At 36.9% G+C, this 26,394-nt stretch overlaps 1 protein-coding gene and 1 pseudogene across 6 annotated transcripts in view; both read left to right on the top strand.

The window, feature by feature from the left end:
• Positions 1 to 26,394, top strand: part of Dgkb (diacylglycerol kinase beta) — a 649,271-nt gene that overhangs the window by 263,407 nt on the left and 359,470 nt on the right. The window lies entirely within an intron of this gene.
• On the top strand, positions 14,238 to 15,172 carry LOC100764326 (annotated as a pseudogene).

Here is a 26,394-nt window from a genome sequence, read left to right as displayed (position 1 = left end):
CTGGTTCCATTGCCAGAGGCCCTAAAGACTGCCCAGGGCTCCCAACTGACATCCATGTTCAGGGGGTCTGGTTTGATCCTATGCTGGTTCCCTAGCTTCCAAAATTGGTTCCGTGAACTTGCACCTGCTCAGATCAGCTGTTTCTGTGTGTTTCCCCACCATGGCCTTAACCTCTTTGCTCATCACTCCTTCTTCTCTATAACTGGATTCAAGGAGTTCACCTCAGAGCTTGGATGTGAATCTCTGCTTCTGCTTCCATCAGCTACTGGATGAAGGCTCTAACATGGTATTTAAGATAGTCATCAATCTTATTATAGGGGAAGGGCATTTAAGGTAGCCTCTCCACTATTGTTTAGATTCTTAGTTGAGGTCATTCTTGTGGATTTCTGGACATTTCCCTTTTCTTTAAACCTATTATGGCTCCCTCTACTAAGGTATCTCTTTTCTTGCTCTCCTTCTCCTGATCCCTCATGTTCCCCTCCCCCCTTCTCCCCTCCTCCTTCTCCTACCTCCTTCCCACTCCCATGCTCCCAATGACCTGGGGATGTGGCTCAGTTGACAGAGTGCTTGCCTGGCAGGCACCCAGAACTGCAGAGAACCAGGTGCGGTGCAATTGCTTGTAATTTTAATTTTTCGAGAACTTCATATATGAGTACCTTATTCACCTCATTCCTCCAACCTGCAAACCTTTCTTACTTCCTCAAATTCATGATCTATTCATGACTTCTTCTTCACAAGTGTGTGTATTTATGTTATAATTATAAATGTATGTGTATATAATTCACACATATGCATTGCTGAGTCCATTTAGTGTTGCTTGTATGTATATGATTTTAGGGCTAACTTCTTGATGTTGGATTACCAATTTAGAATCCCTTCTCTAGAGAATACTCATTCTTTCTCTCTCAGAAGTCATTAATTTCCTGTAGGTCTTCATCTATGAATGGGACTTGTGAGACTTTAGTCATCTATATTAGCATGTCAGATGGGGTTGTCATTGTTCAGCTTTAGTTCAAAGAATCATAATGTTGATACTTCACAGGTGTGCTTCCAGTCATTTCTAGAAGACACAGCCTCACAGCAAACTTTCTGATCCTCTGTCTCTTATTAGCTTTTTGGTTCCTTTTGGAGAAACCCCCTGAGACTTAAGTATTTTGCATTTTGTTTGCACATATGTATGTAAGAGAATAAAAACACCCAAATAGTTATTTAATTAAAAGATTTGCAAAGCATACAAGAAAGAATACAATTAACATAGAAAGTAAAAAGAAAAAAATCCAATGGCATACAAAACCGAGTTTTTTTTCTCCACAAAATAAAAGGAATATATGAACAACTGGCAAAGATAGTTTTTAGGAGAGAGAGGGGGACAGGGGGAGAGAGGGGGAGAGGGGAGAGGGGGAGAGGGAGAGGGGAGGGGAGGGAGAGGGAGAGGGAGAGGGAGAGGGAGAGGGAGAGGGAGAGGGAGAGGGAGGGGGGAGGGAGAGGGAGAGGGAGGAGGCATAGTCATAGGAAGATGTAACCATACCATAGGATGTATTTAAATAATTTTGAATGTGTCACTTGAGTTTCCTCAGTCAGTCTGAGAAATGCAACATTTTCCATGGTCATGTAAAAAACTAAAATTTGCTGAGGCATGTGGAAATATTCCTGTGCCTGTACTTAGGGAAGAAACCGAATCAACAGGATTTGTTAAGTGCTGCTGCATTGCAGAGATCAGCACTCACAGTTCTCAAAGTGGGTCTGAGATGACTGCAACACTTCTCATGTCTAAGACATTCTTCATTGATCTTCATATCTGCTTGTGTGGGGACAGTTCAACATGCACAAAATCTAGGGACAAAACTTACATTTACTTTGAGCTTGAGTCCTCAAAATTTTAAGATATTTAAGAGTGAAAGTTAAGTGGTGGAGTTTCTCTGCTTATTTTCCATTGGTTGCAAAACTCATCATTCTAAACATAACTCTCCCCCCAAAGGAAATTCACCTCTAAATGTAAATGCAAAAGTGACAAAAAATGTTAATCAACAAAGCTAGTAATCCAATGCCCTGGGATAAATTCTCCAGCACCACAGAGGCAAAGCAATAGAGAACATAGCATACTGAGTGATGGTTTGTTTGTTGTATTACAAGGATGAATCATAATTGTCATGATTATTTAAAGAGAAACAGGTGTTGTTAACATTTATCACTAAAAATCTATTGCTAGTATTATCTTCATTGGAGAACAACTGAAGCAGTTTTCCAAATAAAATAAAAGAGGATAAAGTGATTTTCTACCATTATTTTTGTCAACTGTTAAAAAGTGAATTAATTCAGTGATGAGAAATTTAAATTTAAATATTATATATATATATATATATATATATGAAAAGGATATTCTTATTATTTTAAGATGATATACAGTTATAGTAAATGTGTATCAATTAACAATAAATCTGAAACTATTGAATTGATACTTTTATTTACACATTTAATTAATTTACACATTTAGATCATTGCTACTGAGAATTGTAATGGGATTGGTGGTCCTATTAATTAACTGTAGTTTGTAATTCGATGAATGCCATTGTACTTTTCTGTAATAATGTACCTCCAAGAGCCAGTGTTCTTGTCATATGCTAAATACTGCTAATTAAGTATGACTAATATACTGTAATAAAATATATAAATAGGACTGAGTAGAAAGTGAAACTAAACAAGGGAGCTACCAAATGCATAGAGAATATGATACTTAGCATAAGATAAAATTCCAGATACTTGGATAAGATTGAAGGAAGCAATAAATGGAGGAATAGAGCTATTTATGTATAAATTAAATTTATATGTAACCTTCCCGTTCATGTGTGATATATATCATGTATATTGCTATTTTCTTTTCCTGTTCATGTGTTATGTACATCATTTATGTGGGAGAAATTTATCTCAGGAAAGGGGAAAATCTCAAATGTTTAAAGAGGAAATAAACAACATTTTTCATGATTTTCCTCATTTAAATGTATCTTAATACCATTTATAAGTAAATGCCACAAACTATTTCCAGGCATGAGTAAACATAAGATTAATAAATTAAAACATATGGTTTTATATAATCAAAAAAAGACAGGTCCTGGAGAGATGGCTTTTTGGTTAAGAGCAGATGTAGCTCTTGTAGCAGACGGGGGTTTGATCCTCGGTTCCTAATGATGACTCACAATCATCTCTAACTCCAGGTCCAAGGTATTTGTCACTCTCTTCTGACTTCCATGCCTGCACAATGTGCACATATATACACGCACCCAAGATACCCATATACATGATAGAATAGAAAAATTCTTTTTAAAATGCCTTTCCCCAAATAAGAATCTAATAGTAGATGTTATGACACGTACTTGTAATCCCAGCACTCTGGACAGTGATGTGGGATCACAGCAAGTTCCTGCATGCACTACAGAGTAAAACACTTACTCAAAATATAAAAAATAAAATTGTTAAGTGGATATAGGATCTAATACAATGGTTCTCAACTTGAGGGTTTTGGAGTCCAACAACCCTTTCACAGGGGTTATAAATCAGATAGCCTGCATATCAGATATTTACATTATGATTCAAAGCAGTAGCAAAATCATAGTTATGAGGTAGCAATGAAAATAATCTTATGGTTTGGGAAATAATTTAATAATATATGTTAAATTATAAAAGAGTGAATATTTTCTAAGCCATTATTCTCATTTTCGAACCTGAACCATAACAGGAAAAAAAAAAACACAAACTGAGGGTTCGAATTATGTTTATTGAAATACCCTTGGGAGGAAGCTAAATGTTTCTGAATTCAAAACTTATATCACTAGAGCACATCCATTTTTCTTTAAATGGAAAAGCAGTTTGTACATGAGTAAAAACTCCTTCTGCTCTTGATTTGTGAAAGAAGCCATTTTAGAATCTACTTGAAGACCATAATAAGGATTAAATGGTTGAAGTGTGCCTAAAACTCCTACTGAAATGGTAACAAAGAGACTGTGGCAACCACATTTCTATGAATTTATAAGGCTGTATGTAGTCTGAGTGTCCTGTTCTGCCTGGTCCCACAGTCATTTAGTCCCAAGTAAACACACAGAGGCTTAGATTGACTATAAACTTTCCAATGGCTTTGGCTTCTTACTGGCTAGTTCTCTTTTAATTCTTAAATGATAACTATTAATCTGTGTATCTCTACATTGTTTTGGCTTACCAGAGTATGCCTGGACATCCTATCTTACCAGTAGCTACAGAACATCTCCTCTCTGCCTTCTTTCCCCAGAATACTCCTTGTCTGGTAGCCCACCTATACTTCCTCTCTGGATACTAGCCAATCTGTTTTATTCATCAACCAATAAGACAAACATATGCACAGAAGGACTTCCCCCATCATCTCCTCTTTTCTGTCTAAATAAAAAGTAAGGTTTTAAATTTAGCATAATAAAATTATATATAAAAAGAGTTATCAAGGAAGAACTATAGTTAAAAATATTTGCTCCATTAACATTTGACAAAATTTAAAGAAAGTATTCTATCATCTATCCTATCTTTGTGAGTCTAAAGTCTTAAATGTAACATCTTTTACCATAACTAAGGAACACCATAACCACACCTTTCTGTCTTCAACTCCATCAAAGACCTCAGAAGGATAATATATAAACTCTAGTATTGACAGAGAGCTCTCGCTGCCTGGACAGTCATGCAAAGTCCCTCTGTAGTTGGAGCATCCATCTTCAGTTTTGAGGCATAGAGTGTCTAGCTGACTTCTCAGCGAAGCAGGAAATTTGAAACTGTCTAACTTGAATTGGCAGTTTGTCAGTCATTTTTCTCTGGGTCCTGCAGAATGTCTGGCAGACTCTTCCATGAAGCAGGAACATTGAATGACTTTCCTTTCTTGTTTTGGAAAGTTCAGCAGTCACTTTCCTGAGGATCCTATATGTCCAGTTTAGACAGCATGATGTCAAGCAGTGGAGACAAGACCAGTTTCTTATTCAATAGACTAGTTTCACCACATTGAAGGAAAACTCCAAAAAGAGTTTCTTTGATGTGCATCTTCCTCTCTGATGCAATTGGTGTTGGCAGGAGAAGTTGTGTATCTGTCAGAAAAACCCTAATAAATCATTTCAAACGCCATATTCCGTGGGTCTTTAAAAGGTTTGAAGACTATCTATCCATCTCAAATATATCTCTGTATATCTAGAAAATATAACTAACATAAGTTTTTACTATTATGGGTTACAATCTATAAACTATATTTAATTATACACAACATTTTTAAATGAGCTGTATAAACACAAAATCTAAACAAGAATAGCAATATATATAACAAAATTGACTTTAAATTTGTAACAATAAACCAAAATCCATACTGATACAAAGTATTCATTTCTATATTATATTTCCCCTTTTTTCTTAGAAAAAAGATTGAGTGTGGTCATTAACCATTTATATCCAATCTCATTTAAATGAAAACAAACATTTAAAAGCAAAATTTGGTAATGTAGATATAGTTTTTTCCAAACTGCTTCCTGTTATTTGGGGGCAATATCAATGCTAAGGGGATTCCGAGAAACTCCAGAATCATGGCCAACTGCTGGCTATAGTAGTCTACAAGGCTGCATCATCCCATCTGTTTTAGATGTTGGATCACCTGGGCCAATTCTTCAGGGGATCTTGCTTGATGGAAATATTTTAGTCTGGAAGGAACCAACAGCCTTTCATCTTTTTTGGAAACAAAAACAGAAACTCTTTTCCAATGTAACATGTCCTTAGACTTAAATTTTAAAGTCAAAGCATTTTCAAAATATATACGTTGGATTAATTCAGCTGCATATATAATCAAATGTCTTTTAGCAGCTCTTACTCCTTCTTCAGCAAACAATTCAATACAACACAATAACATACAGTATCCAGACTCTCTGTCTATTTTCAATCTTTATGTAGCTTTTTTATTACTCATTTCTTCTTTTATTTTCTAATTTTTTATTTTTATTTGTTTAAATTCTTTAATTACTGCTCATATTTACATATCCATCACCCCATTCCCTCACTTTGCCACCTCCCATGTTCCCCACCAACCCTCCCCCAACCCACACCCCAACTCCTCCCCAACAATAGTGAAACCTCCCACCAAGGACCTTCTAAGTCTTTCATATCATTTAAGGGAGGGCCTAGACCCTCCTTGCTGTATCTAGGCTACAAGAGCATACCTCCATAGGAAATGGGCTCCTAAAGTCCATTGTGCTCTAGGGATAAAGACTGGCTCCACCATTAGAGGTCCCATAGGCTGTCTTAGCTTCCTAACTGGCATCCACATTCAGAGGGCTTCATTTGGTCCAATGCTGTTTCCCCAGCTTTATGACAAGGGTCTCCATGCTATCAGTAGGTCAGGTTCACTGTTTCTGCAGGTCTCTCCAGCCCATCGTGGCTGCTTTGCTCATCGCTCCTCCCTCTCCACAATTGAATTCCGGTAGTGTGGTTCACTGCTTAGCTGTGAGTGTCTGTTTCTGCTTCGAACAGCAACAGGATGAAGGCTCTCCTTCCTCTCTCTGCTTTGGTCAGGGGTACTTGTCCCCATCCCCTTCATTGAGAGACTATGCAATCTTCTTTTGGGGTCCTCCTTGTTTCCTAGCTCCCCTGGTAGTGTGGATTGTATACTAGTGATCCTTTGCTCTATGTGTAAAAATCAAATATGAGTGAGTACATACCATGTTTATTTTTTTGTGATTGGGTTACCTCACTCAGGATGGTTTCTTCTAGTTCCATCCATTTGCCTGCGAAATTTAAGATTCCATTTTTTTTTCTGCTGAGTAGTACTCCATTGTGTAAATGTACTACATTTTCTCTATTCATTCTTCAGTTGAGAGGCATCTAGGTTGCTTCCAGGTTCTGGGTATTACAAATAATGCTGCTATGAACATAGTTGAACATATATTTCCTTATTGTATGAGCGTGCATACTTTTGGTATATGCCCAAGAGAGGAATTGCTGGATCTTGAGGTAGACCGATTCCCATTTTCCTGAGAAATCACCATACTGATTTCCAAAGTATGGAACTCTCCACCAGCAATGGAGGAGAGTTCCTCTTTCTCCACATCCTCTCCAGCATAGATTGTCATTGGTGTTATTGATTTTAGCCATTCTGAGAGGAGTAAGATGGTATCTCAGAATGGTTTTCAGTTGCATTTCCCTGATGGCTAAGGATGTTGAGCACTTTCTCAAGTGTCTTTCAGCCATTTTGGATTTCTCTGCTGTGAATTCTCTATTTAGTTCTGCACTCCAACTTTTTTTGAAAATTATTTGTAGTTTATTCATCATCTCCCAAACTAGAACAATTAAAAGTATGTTTTTTTATTTTTATTAGTTCAAATTAGGAACAAGCTTGTTTCACATATCAATCCCTTCTCCATCTCCCTCCCCTGGCCCACAGCCTTCCTACCCCACCCTGACCTACCCCTCACCCCATCTACCCTCCACTCCCCAGGAAGGGTAGGGCCCTCCATAGGGGCTCTGCAAAGTCCACCACATCATCCTGGGCTGGGCCTAGGCCCTTCCCCATGTGTCCAGGGCAAGAGTGCATCCCTTCACATGGGATGGGTTCTCAAAGTCCCTTCTTATACCAGGGAAAATTACTAATTCACCACCAGGAGCCCACTAGAGGGTAGAGGCCTCCTCATTGACATCCATGTTCAGGGGTCTGGATCAGTCCTGTACTGGCCTCCCAGACAGCATCTGGGGTCGATGTGTTCCCCCTTGTTCAGGCCAGCTGATTCTGTGGGTTTCACCAGCCTGGTACCAACCCCTTCAATCTTCATTCCTCCCTCTCTGCAACTAAGTTCCAGAGTTCAGTTCAGTGTATATCTGTGGATGTCTGCCTCTGCTTCTATCAGCTGCTGGATGAGAGCTCTAGGATGGCATAAAAAAGTAGTCATCAGTCTTATTTCAGGGGAAGGTTGTTTAGGTTATCCTCTCCACCATTGCCTGGATTGTCTGTTTGTGTCATCTTTGTAGGTCTCTGGAAAACTCCCTAGTGCCAGATCTCTCCTTGGACCTAAAATGGCTCCCTCTAATATGGTATCTCTCATCCTTCTCTCCTCTATTCTTCCCCCAACTCAACATTTCTGCTCCTCCATTTCCTCCTCTCCTCTCCTCTTCTCCTACTCTCATTCTGGCAGCTCCCCCTCCCCTACCCTCATGCTCCCAATGAGCTCAGGAGTTCCTGCACCTTCCCATTCCTGGGGTCCATGCATTTATCCCCTAGAGTCCTTCATTTTTCCTAATTTCTTTGATGAAGAGGATTGTAGGCTGGTAATCCTTTGCTCAATGTCTAAAATTCATATATGAGTGAGTACATATCATGTTTGTCCTTTTATGACTGGGTTACCTCACTCAGGATGGTTTTTTTCTAGTTCCATCCATTTGCCTGTGAATTTCAAGATTCCATTGCTTTTTTCTGCTGAGTAGTGCTCCATTGTATAAATGTACCACATTTTCTCTATCCATTCTTTAGTTGAGGGGCATCTAGGTTTCTTCCAGGTTCTGGCTATTACAAACAATGCTGATTCCTTTTTTTCTGAGCAACCACCATACTGATTTCCAGGGTGGTCTTATAAGTTCGCACTCCCACCAGCAATGGAGGAGTGTTACTTTTTCTCTAAATCCTCTCCAGCATACATTGTCATTGGTGTTTTTTATTTTAGCCATTCTATGGGTGTGAGGTGGTATCTCAGAGTTTTTTGAGTTGCATTTCTCTGATGGCCAAGGATTTTGAGCACTTTCTTAAGTGTCTTTCAGCCATTTTGGATTTCTCTGTTGAGAATTCTCTATTTAGTTTTGCACCCCACATTTTTATTTCATTATTTGGTGTTTTGGTGGCTAGCTTCTTGAGTTCATTGTATATTTTGGAAATAAGACCTCTGTCAGATATGGGGTTGGTGAAGATCTTTTCCCATTCTGTGCACTGTTGTTTTGTTTTAGTGACTGTGTCCTTTGCCTTACAGAAGCTTCTCAGTTTCAGAAGGTCCCATTCTTAATTGAAGATCTCAATGTCTGTGCTACTGGTGTAATATTCAGGAAGAGGTCTCCCGTGACAAGGGTGTCTCCCACTGTTTCTTCTAGAAGATTCAGTGTGGCTGGATTTATGTTGAGATATTTGATCCATTTGCACTTAAGTTTTGTGCATGGTGACAGATATGGATCTATCTGCAGTTTTCTGTATGTCCAAATCCAGTTGTGTCAGCACCATTTGTTGTTGTCGGTTAATATCAGGGTTTTCAATTCGATTCCATTGGTCTATCTGTCTATTTTTTTTTTTTTTTTTGCCAATACCAAGCTGTTTTCAGAACTATGGCTCTATAATAGACCTTGAAGGCACGGATGGTGATGCCACAAGAAGATCCTTTATTGTACAGCATTATTTTGTCTATCTTGTGTTTTTTGTTTTTCCATATAAATTTGAGTATTGTTCTTTCAAGGTCTGTGAAGAACTGTGTTGGGATTTTGATGGGGATTTCATTGACTCTGTAGATTACTTTTGGCAAGATTGCCATTTTTACCTTGTTAATACTACCTATCCAAGAGCATGGGAGATCTTTCCATTTTTTTGGTATCTTCTTTAATTTCTTTCTTTAAAGACTTAAAAGTTCTTACTATACAGATCTTTCACTTTTTTGGTTAGCGTTACCCCAAGATATTTAATGTTGTTTGTGGATATTGTGAAGGGTGATGTTTCTATTGCATTGTTTGATGTTTTGTTGGCTAGCTCCTTGAATTCATTGTGTATTTTGGTGATCAGCCCTCTGTCAGATGTGGGGTTGGTGAATATCTTTTCCCATTCTGTAGGCTGGCATTTTGTCTTGGTGACTGTGTCCTTTAACACCTGATTTTTGACAAAGAAGCTAAAGTTATACAATGGAAAGAAGAAAAAATTTTCAACAAATGGTGTTGGCATAACTGGATTCGGACCTGTAATAGACTGCAGTCAGATCCATATCGCCATGCACAAATCTTAAGTCCAAATGGATCAAAGACCTCAACATAAATTCAACCACACTGAAGAGAGGGTTCAAATTCAAGGGTATCATCTAAATTGGTATAGGAGACTGCTGTCTGAACATAACACCAGTAGCACAAACATTAAGATTGACAATTAATAAATGGAACCTCCTGAAAATGAGAAGCTTCTTTAAGGCAAAGGATGCTCTATTTCTTTTATTTTTATGTTTTAGTTTTTGAGACAAGTTTTCTCTGTGTAACTTTGGACGTCCTTGAACTTGCTCTGTACACTAGGCTGGCCTTGAAATCATAGAGATCCACCTACCTCTGCCTTCCAAGTCCTGGGATTAAAGGTGTGTGCTACCCACACCCAGTTACTCTATTTCCTTTGTTAAGGACTTTCTCCATCCTTTTGCTTTTCTTTTCCAATACTATGTATATTTTTCAACACACTATAAAACCTATAGAGGGTTTTTTTTTAAATCGGTCTTTCCTGTGTATCTTTAACTGTTTCTGACCACATGCATGGTCTTATCTGCTAAACAGCATGGGTAAAATTAAAGCAGCAGCTAGCCCTGTCCTATTCTTTGGCTTTCTCAGAGTAGCTTCATGGCAGAATACTGGTGGGAGCCATGCTTATTGCCACAACTCTGTGGCATTTCTAGGTTCATGCTACCATCAAAAAACATGCTGCTGGCTGCTCATAAACATCCTTTAAGAGTTTGGCAGCAGGGCCTCTTAAAAGAGTCTTGCACATTTTGCTGCTAATGCTGAGTCAGGAAGCCTTTCTTAAAGAAGCAATAGCTTCTGCTTGCCTCTAGCAAACAGAGCCCACCAGAGAAAATTCTGCTACAGAGAAGCAGTGCTTGCCTTTGTTCTTTTGTTTATAGAATCCTTTTTAAAGCTTTTATCAGGTTTTATGTGGAAATTCTTGCCTCACATTGATGGCAGCATTTAAACTCTGACTACAGATATATCTGAAATATCATGCTTTAAAAAACTTAAAATGTAATAAAATGTTAGCAAAAATATCACCCACTACATGGGAATATACAGATAAGTGAATGTTTGCTTTTTGGAGTTAATGTGATTTAAAATTCTGGTGAGACCATAGATGACCTTCATACTGTCACAATATGATTCCAATATACTTCAAATCACATAAGGCCACATCATAATACCTAGATTTTCAGTGAACTACTACTACCTTTTAACCTCATCTTCATATGTGCTTGTGTTCACTTTAGATATGATGCTGTTTTAGTTGCCTAGAGTCAAGGGTCACCTCTGTGCTGACTCTTTCATTCATGTATACCACACCACTCTTTTGTTTGTCCATGTGTATAAGTAGTCCTATGTTGCTAGTGACTCTAAATACTGGAAACAAAAGAGGAATTGGTGCTCCAACATGTATGAAAAGCCCAGTTCCCTCTCAATGTAGGTTTTATAGTAGGCAAAACAATAAACTAGTGTATATCAAATGATCAGGGTAATCAATTCAACGATACAAGTTGCTGTGGCAGAAAACAAGAAAGACAGGTTCATGTGTCATCAGACTATTATTTTGCTGCTCAGTAGGAGTTTATTTGTTTTTTTTCTTTCTTGTATTATTATTGATGCATTGCAAATGGGGAGTTCACCTATGCTCTGCTGTCTTGAGTCAAAGATAGCAAATTTTTATATTTCTTCCTGCCATTTTTTTCTTAGGTTCATCTCTCCTCACCCATTACCCTCCAGGGATTACAAGTGAGATAACACAAAGGTGTCAAACCACTGGCTCATTAATTTTAGTTGCTGATATTCTGGTTCTGTTGACAGCTGTGTCTTCTTCAGCCCATAACAAAACCAAATCTGCTCTGTCGTGTCTTATTTTTAACCTGTGGCTTTGAGCTGGAAGATCCATTTCTGGCTAAATGCTGGTTTCAAATACAGAAAAGCCTATGTAAGTAGGAGCTTTTAAAATCCATGTTCCATGGCTGTTCCCTGTGCAGAAAAATTGATTTTTCTAAACTACACAAAAATGAAAAGAGTTTTCATCCTTTCTGTGGTATACAAAGGTTGATATCAAATTAATGGGAGTTTCTTTATCAAAAAGTACTTTGAAGTCACCTCCTGGATTATCTTTTTTCTGTACTATAGCAAATTTTTACCCAAGCATTACACATCAAATTATAATAGGAAAAAGATTTTCTATAAATTGGGGAGAGAGGGATTAGAGTCCAAAATGATTTTAAGTGTAGGTAAAAGCCAGAATCCTTTGATGTTCCTTCTCTGGATCATTCCTTTGAATTCATAAATGACATTGTTTGATAAACATTTCCTAACTTCTCCCTATATAATTCTGTGTTTTCATGAAAATTTAATATTTTTAGTATTTAATTATTACTTTCTTTTATTAATTCTTTCAACTAATGCTTTGTGAGTGTTTATTCTAAATATCCAGTTAACATTACAAAGGATATAAAAATCAACCTGGAATTGAAAAAAAATAGGAATTCTAGTTAAGGTAAACTTAATTAGAATACAGAGATCTTTGAGTGTGGTGACAAGAGATACAACAGTCATTCTTCCTAGAGATCATTTATTTCACCACTTCACTTTTAATTGTTAATGTACTTATATTAGTGTTTACTTAATGATACCTTATTTTAAAGCACATTAAAATTTTCAAAATAAATACATCAGGTTTTAGGTCGACTATTAGCCACAACTATATCTTCCTGTAATTAAAATATTACATTGAGATTTTTAGAACATTGATATTATTTTTCAACTTGATTGGTTGAAAATAAAATTTGACTCATTTAGACAGAGACTTCATTAGTAACAATAGGACTCTATCATTTAAATGCAACAAATGTTAAAATTATAAAAAATTTCCACAAACCTATTTCTTATTAAGTGTTGTGGTAGTTATCTTTGCAACTTTGTGGGTGTGTGTGTGTGTGTGTAAAATTAAACATGTGTGGTGTGTGTGTGCATGTTTACATGTGTGTCTTTGAATAAGAATTTTGAATTATCTCCTATCTCTTAGATTTCTGAGGCAAAGTCAAAGAAAGTACATGGATCATATCTAAGAAAATATTTAACTACCATAAATAGAAATTTATCTCAGTTTACTAATGTAATTAGATATTCAATTGACAGACAATGCTCATAAAGACTATGCCAGACCAATTGTATTTTCCCTGCACCGAATATTGATTTTTTTAGCTGCTGATAATCTTACTAGAAAGTACTAGTTGGGACCCTCTACAAAATATGTGAGCTACTGAGCAAAGGCAGGCAAAGCAGCAAGGAATATGATTTCTGCAATGGTTCTGTTTTGTAGAACATTTTCAGAATGTATTTGCATTTTGCATAGTAAAACATGCAGTGGGATTGAACATGAAAAAGGAAATCTTTATCCACATTAGTCCTCCTGATGTCACTCTGGAAGTTTTCTCCAAGACTAGGAAAAATCTGACAAAGACAAGTGGACTTTTACTGCACCGCATATATTACCACCTGAATGTCCTATCAAATAGGTATTTTCATAGCTATGATTTAACACCCTTCTGCCTTAGTCAGTCACTAAGAGCCTCTTATTCTGCCAGTGTAGGAAAAAAATATGACTACATAATTTTCACAGACATAAATTCCAAGGTAGGGAGCCCTTGTTGATCAGAATATCTTCATTTTTCTGCTCCTTCTCATAGAACACAGTGTTTCTGATAATGTAATGGAAATATATTCTGTAATTTAGAATTGGCCATTGACTCATTTAGAAGGCAGAAATATTTGATTTGGTCTGAAGGCCAATAAAATTGTCTTTCGAACATAGTCACATTTTAGTGTAATTGTTTTGTCGGCTCATCTCAAATATGTCTTTATTTTGAATACATAATAAATCCATGGGAAAGCACTTGCCTAGCATGTGCAAGTTCCTGTGTTTGATCACCAACACTGAAAAACACACAAATACACAAATAATTATTATATTATTTTTATCTTGTATCACTTAAATTTATTTTTTGGTCAAATTATAAGGGTATAAAGATAATTTTAGCCTGACTCTCAATCTTTTTTCACAATGTCATCTCTTGGTTGACTACAGTTTAATTATTCTGGAGCAAAAAGCAAAATTCGACTTCTTCCTCAAAACTTGGAAGTTCCCTTTGCAAAATCTATCAAGTGCCAAGAACACAAACTTTTCTGGTCTTCCTGTTGTTAACATCCCTCAACTTAGGAGGACCAAGACTCTATGAATGCTGGGTCTAAGTTGTAGATTTTATCAACACAAATTCCCTGAGAAGGAAGACGAAGTGATGGTGAATGTAAGATCCATTGCTGAGATGGGAGCTTATGTCAGCTTATTGGAATACAATAACATAAAAGGCATGATTCTCCTTAGTGAATTATCCAGAAGACCTGTCTGTTCTGATCCACATTAGCAGAAATGAATGCATATTTGTCATCAGCATGAGTAAAGAAAAAGAATATATTGATTTGTCAAAAATAAGTTTCTCCATAGGAAGAAATCAAATGGGAAGACACAGTCACAAAATCCAAAACTATTTATAGCTTTCCTTGCCATGTTGCTGAGGTATTAGACTATTCCAAGGATGAACAACTGGAAAGCACGTTCCAAAGGACTGCCTGGGTCTTTGATGACAAGTACAGAAAGCCTGGATATGGTGCTTATGATGCCTTTATACCTGCAGTCTCAGACCCATCTATCTTGGGTAGTTTAGATTTAAATGAAAAAAATGAGAAGTACTTATTAACAATAACAGTACACCCTTGAACCCACAAGCTGTCAAAATTCAAGCAGATATTGAAGTGGCTTGCTATGGTAATGAATGAATTGATGCTGTAAAAGAAGTCCCAAGAGCAGATTTGAATTGTTCCACAGAAACCATGCCCATCATAATGAACCTATTAGTGTCACCCAAGTATGTGATGACAAAAAGAGACACTAAAGAGAACAGAAGACCTCTCTGTTCTCAATCAGGCTATGGCAGTCATCAAAGAGCAGATTGGGGAGTACAGAGCTGTGTTCAGTGTTCAGATGGAGTCCAAAGTGGTCACAGATACAGATGAGACTGTACCTACAAGGTGAATGGAATGGTTTCAGAGAGAAAATGTGGAAGTGGATGGATATGATGATGCGGAAGAGATAGAAGCCAAAGCTGAAGATTAACCTTGTGGAAAACAGTCCAGTTTAAGGAATACAAAGCAGCCCTTCCTGGCTGCAAACCCTAGACTTGAAAGTTTTCCAGTATCAAAAAGTTAAGATAAGCTGAATATTTTTATTTCCAAGTATTTGGGGATTCAACAAACCACATTTTAAATTCCCTCCTTCATGTGTCAGTTGCTCTCATACAAAAGCTCTAACACTTCAAGCATTTGTTAAGGAGTGCCTCATTTGACAAGAGACAAATCTTAAAGAGCAGTCCTAAAACTGGACATTTCTGATGTTCATTAATTGGTACTCTTATTGTCCAATGCCTATACCTGTAGAACCATCTCTTATGTTTAAACCCGAAGACTCAAGGTTTTAGGTTATTCAGAGTACTTAGTCGTCTGGGGTTTTGGACATAATTTATGGCGAGAAAGCTTTACTGGAAGCCTAAGACTCTTGGATTAATTCATAGCATATGAAAAGGAAACAAAAATATATCTAATCTTTGCATGCATGTTTACATATAGCATTTATCAAATAGGTGTGAAGTGATCATTCTGCTATATTTAAGGCACCTAATTGCATTTTCATTATAAGATAAAATACAACAGTTCAGATATCTCAACACAGTTATGACAAAACTAAGCTTCCAAATATATAAACAATATACTTGCATGTGTATGTTATATAGTATGGTATCCTTTTCAATGTTTCTAATACTAAAAGGGACCTAATATATGTTCAGAAATTCATAATATCCTATACATTTTAGAGCATGAAGTTTTTCTTAAAATGCTATTAAATCTAATAGCAGCTTCAAACTGACTTGAATGGTTACATCAGAGACTTTTATTTTCATACCATCATTTGATTTCTGAGACACGAGATTTCCTAATGTTCCATAGCTAATTTAATACTGCCTGTTTTTTACTGTCATATGCTTTTAATGACCAAACTTACAAAGTGTTTCACAACTAAGGATCCTTTAGCATTCAACATGTCCCTGTCCTCCTGCTAAGAGCTGTAGTGCTGCAAAAGACAATGACAAATGAGAGTGTTCTCCTGAAGAGGTAATTAATCTGCAACAGGGTCAGAACAGCTCCTTAGATAACTGAAACTAAATCAGCTATATAGTCTATAATTAACTTACAAGGTATTAGCCCAAGTGTAATGTTATTAATTATATATGTACATTATTATTTTCTCCATATGAAAGTTGTAATTTGCTAAGTAATGATTAACAATTCATCTTAGTGCTTTAGTCATATTATCAGAATATAATTGTCATACATTGTCATTTTATTCTACTTGCTGTTTTTTATCTGAAATGCAGAAGTATACATCCTTTCCTTGAATGTGCAGAAATTAAAAATACAGAAATGAAATACTGATATCCTATGATTAGATTAGTTCCAACTGGCTTAAGGTACAGCAGGCTTTTAAATATATAATCTTTGAGGATTTGGAGGTCAGTGTATGAAGCATTTAGTCAAAACTAGACCTATAATATTCAGTCTACATTGAGGGTTTTCTAACATGCAATTTTTTGTCATTTTATTTCATATTGATCCTTCTATATTATTATTTTTCCTCCCCTAGGCCCATCAGTGTTCCCTTTCCACTATCCTGGATTCTACACATACTCCAACTTAAACATGCAAATCTCAAGATTCAATTGCTAACATCAACACACAAGTGATTTATGTTTTTCTGGATCTTAATTACTCAGTACAATGCTCACCAGATCCATTTATTAACCTACAAATTTCATTTTTTACAGCTAAATGAAATTCATTTATGTAAAGGTACTACTTGTTCATTGTCCTTTTATAAATCAACAGACATCTAGGTTACTTCTATGTCCTAGTGACTGTGAAAAGAACATCTGTGAGCATAGATGAACATATCTCTATAGAAGTAAATAGAATCCTAAACTGGTTCATATGGTACATTTATTTCTCATTTTTCATCAACTTCTCAAAGATTTCTATAGTGGTTGTACCAATTTACAATTCTACTGACATTACCAGATTATTCTGTTCCCCACATCCTTTGGTTGACTTTTGGTTTTGTAATCTTAGCCATTCTTACTAGGGTATGATAAAATATCAGTGTCCTAGTGAATAAAGGACCCACACAATACTGTATATTAACATTCCTTCAAAGTAAAAAGAAAAAAAAGTTTAGTAATCAAGGTTGGACTACTAGTAATACTTACTAACTTGTTGTATGGGAAGTAGTGGGCATACATATGAATGGGAATACCTGTGGCAAGGGGAAAATAGAGTGAATATGTACTAATTTTGGTTGATGGTAAACTAAAAAGAGGAAGGAAAAAATGTATCCAGATATCATAAACCAAGTCATTTTCTCAGCTTTGAATGATGTACCAATAAGAAGGAGGGATATGTGCCAAGAGAGACAAAGGCAGAAAATAAGGAGAAAAAAGGAAAGGATGACAAAAAGAAATGATTAATGATGGGAACAGTAGGGGATAGTGCTGGCCGACTTGTCTCCAGTGTACTTTGTAAATGGAAACTAGCTGTAGGTGAGGGGGAGTACGGGGTAGAGATGTCAGACAAGGAGGTCACAGGCCTGAGTGCTGATTTCAGTCCTCGCCAGCACACTGCTCTGTGCTCCTTGTCCTGGTTTAGGTTGAGCACTGTTGACTTGAACTGCTCTCATTCCTCTCCAGAGGCTTCACATCTTCCTTGTGTGTTGAATTTTCCTGACTCTTCTATAAACTGTGGATTACCTTGGAAAATCTACCTTGCTGCCATCGCTGTTTAGCTCCCACATCTTCGCCATTCCTAGCCGAGGCTCTGATAACAGCCCTGTCAGCAGTCTCTGAGAATATTTGTGTAACATCCCTGTTGGTACCACTTTTGCAGATTTGCTCAGAGGAGGCTATTCACTCAGTTTTCCTGGGGTAAAAACGCTTTGGCAGCAGCAAGTGCAATCAAGTGTTAAAGAAGTTTCTGATTGTAAAAGATTTTTCTTGGGCATTGATTAGATAAATTCTGGAACTAGAGAAGTACAGTGATGGGGTGATAAAATGTTCTTATTCCCCTTATTTCTGAAACTATTCAGGTGCTGTCAACACCATCACCAGTAGCAAGTTGGGGAGGTAAGGGTTTATTTTGTCATACAGCATGTAGTCCGTCATCCAGAAGTCAGGGTAGGAGTCAAAGCAGGAACGTGAGGTCAAGAAATGAGGCAAAGACAATGGAGGAGTGCTGCTCAATGTCTCCTTCCTCATGGCCTGCTAATACAACCATTGATCACCTACCTACCCAGTGATGACACCACCCTCTGGGGAATGGGATTCACCTACATTAATCATTAATAAAATATCCCACAGGCCCATCTGATGGTGACATTTTCTCATCTGAGGATCCCTCTTCCCAAATGACTCCAGCCTCTGTCAAATTGATAAAACCTATCCAGACAGCTAGCTTCTAATCTGTCATCTAGTCCATAATCTCATCTAGGACAGTTTATATTTCAATTCATGCTATGTGTCTTCCACATGCAGTCAGGGATCTCTTTCCAACACCATTACCATCCGTGTTCACAAACCCTCACATGGATATACATCTCCATAAATTTCTGGATATTGTAAGCATTCTCTGAAAGGTGTTTGACTGGCAGTGGTCTATATTACTTTGTTTTAGGGTTTCTTCCCCATGAAATAACTTAAATGGCCATTCTTGACTCCTGATGACACCCCAAAATAAAGGAACTGAAATACATTTAGTCAAGTCTGATAACTGTCAGCACAGAAAATAACAGAAGAGGAAACTGATAAGCTGATATGAAAACCACAAATTTTTCTCCCATTTATAGTTCACTTCATATAGATGTTCTCCTTGTTAAAGAATAATTACCCAAATGTTTTTTATTATACACTGAGTTTTGTCTAGCACATATGGAACAAAAAAACTTATGAGAATAAAATTGGCTATTGATATTTGTATGCTAAAATTAGGTGAATTTAAATATATACAAATGATTTTTAATTTCAGTGGTGCAGATTTTATATTATTTGAATGTTTAAGTCATCCACTTTATTTACTAACAAGTATATCTTGATAAATCTATCTAGCAGGCAGATAAAAATCATTGCTGTTAAAATAGCACTGCAAACACAAAATGATAGGAATCATTGCCATGGCCATGTACTTGTTTCATTAATTTAGTCAACAAATGTTCTTTTATTTAAATTAGAAACAAGCTTGTTTTCCATGTCAATCCAAGTTCCCTCTCCCTCCCTCCTCCCCTGATCCCAACTGACCCCCTATCAAATGCCCTTTCTGCTCCCCAGGGAAGGAGAGGCCTTCCATGTTGGATCCTCAAAGTCTGCCATATCTTTTGGAGTAGGGCCTAGACCCTCCCCTGCGTGTCTATGCTGAGGGAGTAGCCCTCTATGTAGAGTGGGCTCCCAAAATCAACTTGTGTATGAGGGATAAATACTGATACACTACCAGAGGCCCCATAGATTGCCCAGACCTCCAAACTGACATCTTCTTTCAGGGACCTGGAAAAGTCCTATGCAGGTTTCCCAGCTATAAATCTAGGGTCCATGAGCTCCCCCTTGTTCAGGTCAGCTGTTTCTGTGGGTCTCTCCATCCTGGTCTCAACTCCTTTCTCTCTGCAACTGGATTCCAGAGTTCAGCTCAGTGTTTAGCTGTGGGTGTCTGCTTCTGCTTCCATCAGCTACTGGATAAAGGCTCTAGGATGCCAAATAAGGTAGTCACCAATTTCATTATTGGGGAATGGTATTTAAGGTAACCTTTCCACTATTGCTTAGATTGTTAGTTGGGATCATCCTTGTAGATCTCTGCACATTTCCCTAGTGGCATATTTCTCTTCAAACCTACAATGGCTCTCTCTGTTAAGGTATCTCTTTTCTTGCTCTCCTCTATTCTTCCCTTGACTCAATCTTCGTGCTCTCTCATGTTCTCTGGATCTCTCCTCTTCTCCCCTACTCTTTCTCCTAACTCTCTCCCATCCCTCCATGCTCCCAAATACCTCAGGAGATCTTGTCCCATTCTCATTCTCTGCGGGACCATGTATGTCTCCTAGAGTCCGCCTTATTTCCTAGATTCTCTGTCAGTGTGTGGATTGTAGGCTGGTAATCATTTACTCTATGTCTAAAATCCACACATGAGTGAGTGCATGCCATATTTGTCTTTTTGTGACTGGGTTACCTCGTTCAGAATGGATTCTTCTAGTTCCATCCATTTGCCTGAGAATTTCAAGATTCCATTGTTTTGTTTTGTTTTTTTTTCCCACTGAGTAGTATTCCATTGTGTAAAGGTACTAAATTTTCTTTATCTATTATTCAGTGGAAGGGCATCTTGGTTGCTCCCAGGGTCTTGCTATTATAAATAATGCTGCTATGAACATAGTTGAACAGATGTCCTTATTATATGAATGTGAATCTTTTTGGTGTATGCCTAAGAGTGGAATTTATAGATCTTATGGTAAATTGATTCCCATTTTCCTGAGGAACTGCCATACTGATTTCCAAGGTGGCTGTAGGAGTTGGCACTCCCACCAGCAGTGGAGGAGTGTTCTCCTTTCTCCACATCCTCTCCATCATAAACTGTCATTGGTGATTTATGTTTTAGCCATTCTGACAGGAGCAAGATGGTATCTCAGAGATTTTTTCATTTGCATTTCCCTGATGGCTAAGATGTTGAGCAATTTCTTAAGTGTCTTTGAGCCATTTTACATTCCTCTATTGAGAATTCTCTATTTAGTTCTGTACCCCACTTTTTAATTGGGTTATTTGGTGTTTTGGTGACTAGCTTATTGAATTCTTGCGTATTTTGGAAATCAGCCCTCTGTCAGATGTGTGGTTGGTGAAGATCTTTTCTCATTCTGTGGGCTGCCATTTTGTCCTGTTGGTTGTGTCCTTTGTCTTACAGAAGTGTCTCAATTGCAGGAGGTCCCATTTTTAATTGTCGCTCTCAGTGTCTATGCTTCTGTTGTTACCTTCAGAAAGCAGTCTCCTGTACCAATTCAATTGAGATTACCTTCTACTTTCCCTTCTAATAGATTCAGTGTGGCTGGGTTTATGTTGGGGTCTTTGATCCATTTGGCCTTAAGTTTTGTGCATGGCAATAGATATGGTCTTCTAAACACCAGTATCCATTTATGCCAGCACCATTTTCAACAAATATTCTTAGTAGCCATCTTTTAATTAGTCTTAGAACTAAACTGTGATAATATTTTTGCTTTCTTTTCTTATAATAGGAACCATCACTTACCAGCTCCATATTAGTATTCTGTTGAATTTTCCTATATATGACTTTTATATATCTAGTGATCCTTATGCTGTTAAAAATTTTTAATTTTCTCAAGTTTACTGATTTTTCAGGTGAATGAATAAGATCAAGAGCTAGCAATGATGTGATGAGGAAAACTTACAATGCTTAAGTGTACATGCAAACCAACTTTTATTGTAAGAGCATTTAGTGTAGGCCATTTGTCTTACAGTAAACATTTTTCATTATGTTTTGTTTTTGTTCCATTCAAATACACAAGGTAGCACAGGTCTCCTGATCTTCCCACCTCATTAATAACTTAAATGTGCTTCAATTTATTTAATAATTTTATTTTGAAAACTTATGCACAAGCACTCTGTCTTCACCATTCTCTCCCTTCAATATCCCTTTTTCTTTGGATTTATTGGATTGGGAATCTTTTTTTGGTTTTGCTTTTGATTCTTTGTGGATCATTCACTTATCTCCATGTCTGGCATCTGCCCTCAGTTCTTGAAACCTTCCCTACCAATAAAAACAAAAACAAACAAAAAGACCGAAGAATCTTGTTGTGCAAGCTGTGGTTTGGCACACTGAGTCCGTATATCTTTACTTGCAAGTGTCCATTCCCAGGAGTCACTGGTCTGGCTTGACACCTCTGGTTATGAAACCTCCATTTTGGGGATGTGAATTAGTGAATGTCTTGATGGTGAAGGTTGTAACTATTTGGATGGTGTTTATTCTCATCTTCTGTTAATAAGAAATTATTTCAGATGTTTTACAAATGGCACTTCATGTGAATATCTGTGAGTGGCTACACTCAATTCAGTACCATTTCTTTTTGTCATTTCACACTTGGGTTGGAAACCTATACATTCGGGGAAGGTAATTTTCCAAATATATATACCATACATTGGTAGGGCAGTATAAAACTCAACACAAGCAAACAAAAGATAAACAAATCATGACTTACTCATTCTTTTAGAATAATCTTTGGTAACTCTATTCTAATTAAACTTATATAAATTGCTATGTCCTCTTACTTGCTATATGTAAGGATTAAGGCATTATGCTAGCCTGCCACTGTCACCTAGAAGAATGCGCTCAGGCAGTACCCTGGTCAGCCCTAGGTTCCATGGTTGCATTATCTGCACAAAAATGCAAAGGACCTCTTTAAAAGAAGACCCCTGATCACTTATGCTTTCTTTTCCCACTCTCTTTCCCACTGTTACCCTGGGGCAGACAGGACTTTTCCTGTCTCCCTCTTCTCTTCTGTCCTCTCTCTTTTCTGTGTCTCTTTACCTCTTTTCTCTTCCCTCTCCCCCTTCCCTTTCTAACAAACACTTAATCTCTGTCTCCCTAACATGTTTGCTCGCCCACCTCAGTCACCCTCGCCTGCCAGCCTGCCATGGAATCCGCCAAGGGTCTCCTCATGCTTTGTCCTAACAGTATAGTTTTAAAAAATTGGGTATTTGGTCATCACGGGGTGTCTGGAAAGTTTTTATCTGCTTCGAAATCACAAGACTATGAAAATGATAAGAAAGTGTTTCCATTTTACATACAAAACTGACATACAAAACATATTTATCATAAAAATCTTTAAATGGATGACGTGGGTTTCTCTGTTTGTCAGACTTCACAGAAAATGGACTATGAGGTATCCAGAGATATTTAAAGAATTGTGGGAATATGTGGTTTTAAAAATATGGTAATTTTTTTGGTACCAACACATACAATTCACCCAAGCTCACTGGAAACAATTAGTACCCAAGATGACAGTTGATATCCAAGAATGATGCCTTCATCATACTGCTTCCCAACAGTGAGCTTGGGTTATGAGCTCCTATCTCTGGCAGGCAAAATCGTGATTTCCAAATCTGAATGTTAGACTCAGCTACCTTTTCAGAGAAGGGCCGTTAAATTAATTCAAGTAGCCAGGTAAAGTGACAGAACAACTATAAAACTATACAGAAAATCTCCAGAGAGCAGTAAAGGGGTGTTAATATTACATAAGAAAATAAAGGTAATAACATTGCAAGATCTTTCCTGAAGGAGTGACAGCTCAGACTTACAGAGTGTCTTTCAGGAGAGATGATCATGACAAGGGTGAAGAAGAGCAATAGAAGACACTGGAAAGCAATTGTAAAGCGTTCCTACAGAGACCTGAGGTGTCAGAATGCCAACAAAATGGCTACTTTGGACCTGAATTTAGCATCCTCTGCTAGAGCTATGTGTACTCTTAACCTGTGTGCCTTCTCTCCAGCCCCACAAATAATATCCTTATTGTAGCATTTCTCAAAAGAAAAACCCAGGAGAGCTTGTGAAACTTTGCTATTTTTAGAATGCCCATGAGCTGACCTGTAGATCCTTGTGGAATCATATCTAGGCCAGTTGGATGGGTATGTCACATACAAGGTTAAAATTTGTTACTACTTTCATAGCCTCTTACTCTACTCAGCCCCATTTTGGAAGCTTTCATCAGTGCTGAATGACAACACTTTTCAGACTGGCAGGCTATGTTTTTCTTCAATTAACATTTTGTATTTAGCATTGTTACTATTGTTTGATTTGGTGAACACTCCATTAAAAATGAAGTAGAAGCTTGAAATAAGCCAGTTGAGTAGAAAAATAAGAGAAGAAACCCTCATCAAATAGTAAGTGAAACAGTAAGTGAACCAAACTACATTACAAAACTGTAAATGGTAAATCTGTACATTACCATATCAGTGAACTGTCAACTGTGATGAGATTGTACAGACAGAACAAACAGGAGAGTGCAATAGGAATTAAGAAGACAAAAATCTTTTGAAATGAAATTTTATTGAATTGACGACTTTCGTAACTTCCCCTAGAGCCTTTTCGGTTAGACATCTCTGCTAATTTGGGTCATGAACTTTTGTTTAATTTTCTGACAAAGCACAGTCACATCTCTTCTAAGCCAATTGAGTTATTTCAGGACAATTGTCATACAATGCTTGCAAAATAAATTACTATTGTTTTCGCCAAAGGCAAGGAAGAGACCAGCCCTTCTAAGTTATCATTAAAATTTCATTTTCATAGCAAGTGTCATAGCTGCAATGGCAGGAGCAACAGCAAATACTCTATCCAAAAAAAATTTTAAAATTGACATATGGGAAAATTTCATTTAAGTGTTACTATTGACTGTCACCAAATCATATGTGGATACCTTGAAAACCCAAATTCAGGCTCAATATATTTCGCTTCTATGAAACCCACAAATGGGTCATAGAAGAGAAAGACTTGTTCAATGTCCTTTGTGTACATCTTTAACTTTTGTATTATAAGCAATTATGTAACACAATTTTGCAATTTTTATTAAAAATTAAAATGGTGTACTGTGATCACAAATAAAAATGTAAATAGTATTATATTCTTAAGCAGATACCTGTGAAACCCAGTCATGTGAATCTTCATTTGATCTCAGCATGCACATTCCGATCTTGATGATGTATTGTAGCAAATCAATAGTGTGGAGGGGAATGAAGGCTGTGTACTGAGTACAAAGCTTTTTAGTGCACTGTGGGGGAGTCGGGTGGTATCTTTGGGCCAAGCTTTACATTACTGAGTTACTGCTGCTCTCATGAAGACCATTTATTATACGAATTTTGCTATTACAAACAAGATAGTTTTCAAAACCTTGCAGACAAAAGTGATAAGTAACGTGCTCAAGTTTCTGTCTCAGCATTATTTTTAAAATAAGTTTTAGAAATATAATTTACACACATTAAAATTAGCCTCTATAAGGATAGAGTTCAGTGACTTTTAGTGGATTTACCATCCCATGAGGTGTTATGTTTTTGCTTTATTTGTTAAGCAATATTAATGACGACAAATACTTCCTACATTTCAATTAATGCCATAAATATAGGAAAACACTACAGTGTCTGGTTTGACTCCCTTCTTCTTGCCTGTATTGATGTAAAATTGGCTAAAAATGAAACTATGTGATACTGACTTCTTATAAGTTCATGAGCATGGAATTGTACATATACTCATGATAGTAATTACAAGCAGTAAATATACTGAGCACTTCTGAAAGTTTACTCATATCCCTTTTGTTTTGGATTTACTTTTGTGTTGCAATAAAAGTACTTATTGCAAAAGTCACCATAATGAATTTTAAGTGTGCTTAATTTATTGGTAACTCCAGAAATCAAATTGTATAGTGAATTTCTGGATTTTAATCTCATCATAACAATTGAATGATCCCTATACCATTCTCCTCCCCTCCCTGGCCCCCATGCCTAGTAAGCTCTTTTTATTCTCTAATTCTATATGTGCACTCCACAAAAGAAATCACACAGCACTACAGTAGCACACATTAGCTTATTTCGTTTAGCCTATAGTCAGATCAACCCACAGTTTTTCAAAATGTAGGATTTCCTTCTTTCTTGAGGACAAATGTTATTCCAATATACCTAAATGCCATATTTTCATTATCTACTCATATGCCAGTAGACATTTGTTTTGCTTCTGTCTCTGGTCTGTTGTAAATAATATTCTGAACATGGAATGGTATGTAAAGATATCTTTGTGAGATTCTGGTTTCTGTTCTTTTGGGATATTACACAGACATGGGATAGCTGGTTTTAGTGTGTGTGTGTGTGTGTGTGTGTGTGTAATTTCCATAGTATTCTTCATAGTAGATCCACCAAGTTACGTTCCCAGTAACAATATAATATAATATAATATAATATATATATATATATATATAATATATATATATATATATTGCAAATCACCAAAACTCACTTTCATAGTTGCAGTCCTGATAGCTTTAAAGTGTTAGTTAATCATGTTTAGCTGATGTCAAACAATGCTCAGTATATTACTCATTGCCTTTTCTCGGGATAAATGTCACTGAAGATTCACATTTAAACTAGATTTTATTTCTATGTTTTATGGTTGCGGGAATTCCATGTAAATTTTGGAAATTAGCCATTTATTAAA

This window comes from Cricetulus griseus, chromosome 5, assembly GCF_003668045.3.
Source record: "Cricetulus griseus strain 17A/GY chromosome 5, alternate assembly CriGri-PICRH-1.0, whole genome shotgun sequence".
NCBI lineage: Eukaryota > Metazoa > Chordata > Mammalia > Rodentia > Cricetidae > Cricetulus > Cricetulus griseus.
Note: the sequence above shows the minus strand (reverse complement) of the source record. Positions and strands in the feature narration are given on the sequence as shown.